At 45.6% G+C, this 6000-nt stretch overlaps 1 non-coding gene across 1 annotated transcript; it reads right to left on the bottom strand.

Annotated features, from left to right (window-relative positions):
- Positions 1-4821: 4821 nt before the first annotated feature.
- Positions 4822-4894, bottom strand: TRNAR-UCG (transfer RNA arginine (anticodon UCG)). The gene has a single exon. It is a non-coding gene; the product is annotated as a tRNA-Arg (tRNA).
- Between the last annotated feature and the right edge of the window lie 1106 nt (positions 4895-6000).

The following is a 6000-nucleotide window of genomic DNA, read 5'->3' as shown; positions in this document are numbered from 1 at the left end:
AACTACCCAATTCTAACCTTTTGGTTCTTGCAAGAATTCTTGAGGAGACCATCAGAGGTCAGCCTCAAGCCTCTTTTTGTACATAAGCCAGATAGAGGCTGGTTTGTAGATGCAGGTCATAATTGCTTTGGGTTGGTATTGAGCTTTTGGAATGTACTGACCTCTGGCCAACGTAGGTGGGTTGTTTCTGTCAAAACGCCTTGTTAACATGGAAAGAAAATGAAGGAAATATGAGCTTTGTATGGAAACCTGTGGTAATTTCCCCAGTAGAGTAAAATGACCATGAAGGTAGTATTCCATTCATCACTCTTTCTACATTGTCTCCCAGTTCTGTTTACATTTACCCCTGGGCACGGCATACCTCCCCAAATTTGCAATGAACCGTTGCAAGTTCTTTGTTTTCAGTATTTCTGGACACGAGTGAGCCTGGTAATCTGCGTAGTCACAAAATCATATGCAGTAACGTCTTAAGCTATCCCACATTTTTGATCATATATAAGTTGTTACCTGGGAAATGGGCTTTATCAAGAAACAGAAGGAATGCAGCTACTCGTGAACTTTCCCAATGCTTCATGAAGCACTGGATTTGGTAATGGACAGAAAGAGGAGGAATGCTGCAGTTTGTTCTCAGAGTAAGGAACCAGGTGTGCAGCAATAACACCCAAAGCCAGCACACTGCGAAAGGGGGGGGGAGGTAGTTGCTAAATGGTTAGGTCTTCACTTGTCAATCAGAGTCTAGTTTAGACTGCATCAGTCCTAGACTATTTATGTTGAACTGTAAAATAGTCTGTGTGGTGACCCACCTCTTATTGATCTTGGGCACCATTCCATCTTATCCTGTATTTTCTATCCCCTCTGCTGGTTTCTGCGTTGAAGCTATCATGTCTGCAAGTTATGTATGGCATGCAGGTGAGCAGGAGCAGACAGAGTCCTGCATCCCATATTGTGCCACGCTGGCTGGCACTTTGTCATGTAAATGTGTTTCAGTTAAATGTTACAGGAAGTATTTTTTAGGTCTCGCCTAGCGTTGCAGCACATGCGCTACACGCTTTGCGAGGCATTATAGATGGAAGCTTTGTGGAAGCTCCACCCACTCTCCACCCATCTTTTTGATTGGCTTAGATCCTAAATACTGCCTTTTGATTGGTTTTAGGCTTGTTAGTCCCTCCTCCAAACGGCCATGTCATCATTTGTATCCTTCCCAGGCTACTGGCCCCTTTACTACAACACTATTTTTTGCCCTGTCTCCCCACCCCCGCCCCCTCCACTACTGTTTTCAATACAATAGGTATCCTGTAAATGCGAGCCCTATTGCATAGCAAATGTTTGTTTAAATTGTAAGCAATAGCACCGTTTTGTCCCTGTGCCTCCCACAACTCCTCCCACACCTTGCAGCTTCTTTCCTTAGCAGGGACCGCAGTCTGTGTCTGGTTACTGCCCTTCTATTTCTGGTTTTAGATATTCATTAGAATTTCTTGTTGCTCAAATCCCAGGTCAAACAGGATTACTGTAGAAGCCATCCCAGAGTGATTGGATGATCATCCAACTACTCTAGACGTCATTTTCACATCATCAGACATCACAAGCTCTTGAAGTCATCAGCAGAGCTTAGAAAAGTGAGCCTGATGATTTGAGAATGACTTGAAAATGAGTATCTGATGACTCCACAAGATGTGATTGTTCCTGATGATCAGGGGATGAGCAGTCAAATGCGTCTGAAGATGAGATTGTTCCTGAGGATTTGAGGATGCTTTGAAGATGACTATCTGATTACTTCATAGGCCCTCGCAAAATTAAACAGGCCCTGATTATTTGAGGAGGGCTTACTTTTTACTTCAAGAGCCTTTCTCTGTTTTGGTTTCATTTTTCTTACAAAAATAAGCCTTATTGATAATTTCAGAATTATTTGTTGATTAGTGAACAATGAACACCATTTAGCTATTTCACAAATGTTCATGTACATACAAATAAATGGTGCTTCATACAAATAAGTTCTTTACACACCAGTAAGTAGAATGTAGTATGCTGCCTTCAGGGCCGGACTGGCCGTAGCTGGCTCCGGGCGTTACCCCGTGGGCTGGAAGGGTGAGGGCGGTTTTGGACCAGTGGGGGCTGTTTTGTGAACAGGGGGCCTATTTTGCAGCAGTGCTGCAATATTGGCCCCTTATAAAGCAACAACAGCAGTGCTTCCCTCCCGCACCCCATTCCCGCCCTCCCCCCTCACCAATGGCGGTCCGACTTAATTAACAGGGCCGGTTTGCATACCAAGTCCGGACCTGGCTGCCTTCCTGGAAGTAGGTATTTAATATTAACATTGCACATGTATAACTAGGCAATCTTATGGGCAGTCTCTCTACCCTAACTTTCCCTTTGCCTTCTTTATCTGGCCTATCTCTGGTCTTATTTATTTTCACCAGCAGCCTCATTCCTGAGTTCATTTACCATTATAAAAGGTTCTCTCTTCTGGAGTGCAGTGTTTTGCAGCTTCAAATTAAGTGAAAGAATGTTGAGCATCTGGCATCGCAATGCTGTTTCTTTAGCTGAAATACTTTACTTTTGCACGGTATTGCATAGTATATACCGGTTTGTTTGCAAACTTCCCATAAGAAATATGTGCACACACCTAGAATTATTTTTTTTATGTGCAGGTGCTGGAGAGCGTAGGATTTTGCCTCGAATTTCTCTCCTTTTGGAACAATCTTAGTATATCCATTCCAGATTTTTTCTTTGCATTCTGGTACTTGTAGTTCAGTGTATAAAACTCCGACCTATTAGCACCAGAATACAAAGAACAAATCTTAACTAAATGAAAGTCTAGATCCTGTTTTGTGGGATGTGAAAATCTCAGAGCTCTAAAATGCAGTTTTTTTGTGCAGATTTATACAACGCAAACCCGACCCGAGCACCAGTAACGTTCACTTCATGGGAGGGTATACCTTCCCCAGAATCACAGAAGCGTCATTGCCGAGACCGCTCCAAAGTCGGCAGATCTGGCCGTAAGGCCACAACCTCTCCCATTGCTCAGTAATAATGCACACATGGTGCACTAGTTGACTCCTGAGCAGAGCAAATTAGGTAGCTTTTTTTGGTTTGTTACATTAGGGAAGAACGATTCAAAAGGGGGTGGTGATGGACAGAGTATCTGAATTAAGCAGAACACTCCTACCCAGTCAAAAGATCAGGGCTTGATCCATCACCGTTTTTTAGCTCACTGCACCATCCCAGTTCAGAACCTGGCTACATGCAAATTAGTCTGACCATGGCCCAGTGCATCATGGGAACAGGGCAGACCAAACTACCAAGCCAATTCTTTACTGGAAAGGAAACAAGCTTCTGGGGACCGGTTTCTGGCATTGCAGCCGTCTTCGGCCCGGCTTGCTTGAATCCTGATGGTGCAGTGAGCAAGGGACTCATGTCTGAGCATACCCTTCCACACTTGTGGTGGCCAAAACGATTCAAAAGGGGGTGGTGATGGACAGAGTATCTGAATTAAGCAGAACACTCCTACCCAGTCAAAAGATCAGGGCTTGATCCATCACCGTTTTTTAGCTCACTGCACCATCCCAGTTAAGAAACCTGGCTACATGCAAATTAGTCTGACCCTGGCCCAGTGCATACATAAACAATAAATTTTAATTGCACGATAATCAGTTTATACAAAAAATCAGCAGGACATTAGATACAAGATTGTCAACAGGTGTGAGAGACTATCCTTAACAAAACTCTAATACAGATTAGACCAGGTCTGCCGTTCACCACTCTGGGCTCACCGCGCACGAGATGTGAAAAACACTGTATTAGTTGCCTGCAATATAAAAAATTATTAATATCCAGGAGTGGCACTCAAACATTTGCTGAAAACTGTTATTAATACCACACTTGAATGGGGGCTCGAACCCTTGCTGACCACCCCCAAGCCAACCTTTGCTGCTTAAAAACAAACAAATTAGAGGGGGACAGCACAGACCAGCACAGAATTGCAATTTATGTTTTCAAAACAATCTTTTACCCCCTACAAATAACGAAAATTAGAGGAAAAACTACAGATATTTTAATCCCCAGTCACACGCTCTGCCAAATGGTGTAGTTTGTCCCCGAACTAAGAGCTGCAGCAGCGGGTGTAAGTACAAAAAAGGCGGCGCTGCTCCAGTCACCACCAGCCGCCTCACCCAATTCCTCGCCTCAGTCAGGAGCTCGGTCCCCGTGGTCAACGCGGCAGCAGCGGGCGAATGTAAGAAGGCGTCGCTGCCCGCCGTCACCACCTGCTGGCCCAAACAATACCTCGGTGTCCCATAGTGCACTCCCCCCGTACACCGCTCAACGTTGCGAACGCCGCTCAACGTTGCGAACGCCGACCCCAGGGCACACGACCTCGCCTCAGCTCCGCGACGACCTCGCACCTCAGCTCCGCGCTCGTCCGAAGATGACCGCACCAGGATCCTGAAATCTGTAAAATAAATTAGAAGATCACTAAAACAAGAAGCCCCGAGCACGGGGCACAACCGGTGTGGGGGAGCGTCCAGGCAACAAGGGGTCACCTGGGCGCTCCCCGCTTCTTTATCCTCGAGGGGCGTGGGTGGCTACGCCCCCGCTCCCTGCCCCTCCTGCATCCCGCCCCCCTGACCCGGATGTCGCTTAATGCCATCCGGGTCAGGGAGGGTGCCAACCAATCGGTGGTAGGGCGCGCCCCAGAGGACACGCCCCACCACCGAGAGGTACAGAGGAGAGGAGCGGTCGACGCACCGCCATGCGGACGGGGGGGCCAAGAGCCCCCCCTTTTCATATGTTTAATTAAAAGGCACATTTTCTGCCCAATAATTTCGACCACGAAGGGACTCGAACCCTCAATCATCTGATTCGAAGTCAGACGCCTTTTCCATTAGGCCACGCGGTCACTGATTAAAGCTCCCTGATACAGATGTGTCCTCGCACACCCACTCCCTGACGCACTCTGCTTGTGATGAGGATCAAGGGGCCCAGGGGCCCGGCTGAACATGTGTGCTACTGGAAGGGAGAACCGCCTCTTCTGTGCAGCCCCCCCCCACTCCCCTCTGCATACCTGTTCAATCAGTAAGAGAGACCACAACATCCTTCAGAAACCCTGCATTTGTTCATTTAAACAAATCATGGTTACTGCATGTCAAAGGTTAAGCAAGGATTTAAAAAATAAAAAAAATTGTGTGCAGAAAGAGAAGCAGTCTAACACTTCTGTTTTCTATAGTCCCTTCCTTTTTTGTTCCTCTGTAGCGCATCGGTGCAGCAGCCTCGAAAACTGTGCGTTTCTGTTTGTGCTGGACCTTACACAAGACTTTAGATTCCTGGACCCGTTGTTTCTTCTTACTTCTCATCTGTGCCAGTGAATGGCCATAAAAGTAATAAAGAAAGATAAATGGAGTTTCTCTTTTCCTGCCTGATCTCGTAGCCTCTCCTAAAGTCAGATCCACTGAAATTATGCGATTGACTGGCTGCAGCAGCAATTTTCGCATAATTATAGATTATCCGCATTTGCCACATAATCCACCATCTGCCACATAATCTGTAGATTTTAACAAAACAAAGTTTGTTCCTAGCTCAAACAATTCAAAAGTTACTAAAAGCGCAGCGGCATGTGCAGTGGATGGCTCTTTGCAAAGGTTGACTGGTCACCCTTCTGAGGCTTTTTGCTATATTTGGTAGTTAAACTGGTACTAATGAGGTGCTACCAATGCTCGGACACTGTTTACAATTTTAACAAGCATTGGCAACGTCAATAGGTTTTGCCTCTGCAAGAGCTACTGGCTTGACAATTTCTTCTAGCTTGTAGCATCTGTTTTTAAACAAAGACAACACCATTATTTTACAAATATTTAGTCTGAACGTAGCAGTGTGATGTTTTGGACTGTTATCAGTGATGTTGAAATTAATGTATGTGGCCTTGTTTGTAGCTGGCAGCATGACTGTAATAAAAATCAGTTCATTGACCTTACCAGGTATTTGTTTTGGCTTCAAAGGAGACATACA

The sequence above is a fragment of the Lissotriton helveticus genome, chromosome 9 (assembly GCF_964261635.1).
Source record: "Lissotriton helveticus chromosome 9, aLisHel1.1, whole genome shotgun sequence".
Taxonomy (NCBI): domain Eukaryota; kingdom Metazoa; phylum Chordata; class Amphibia; order Caudata; family Salamandridae; genus Lissotriton; species Lissotriton helveticus.
The sequence above is the reverse complement of the archived record's forward strand: the minus strand, read 5'-3'. Positions and strand labels throughout refer to the sequence as shown.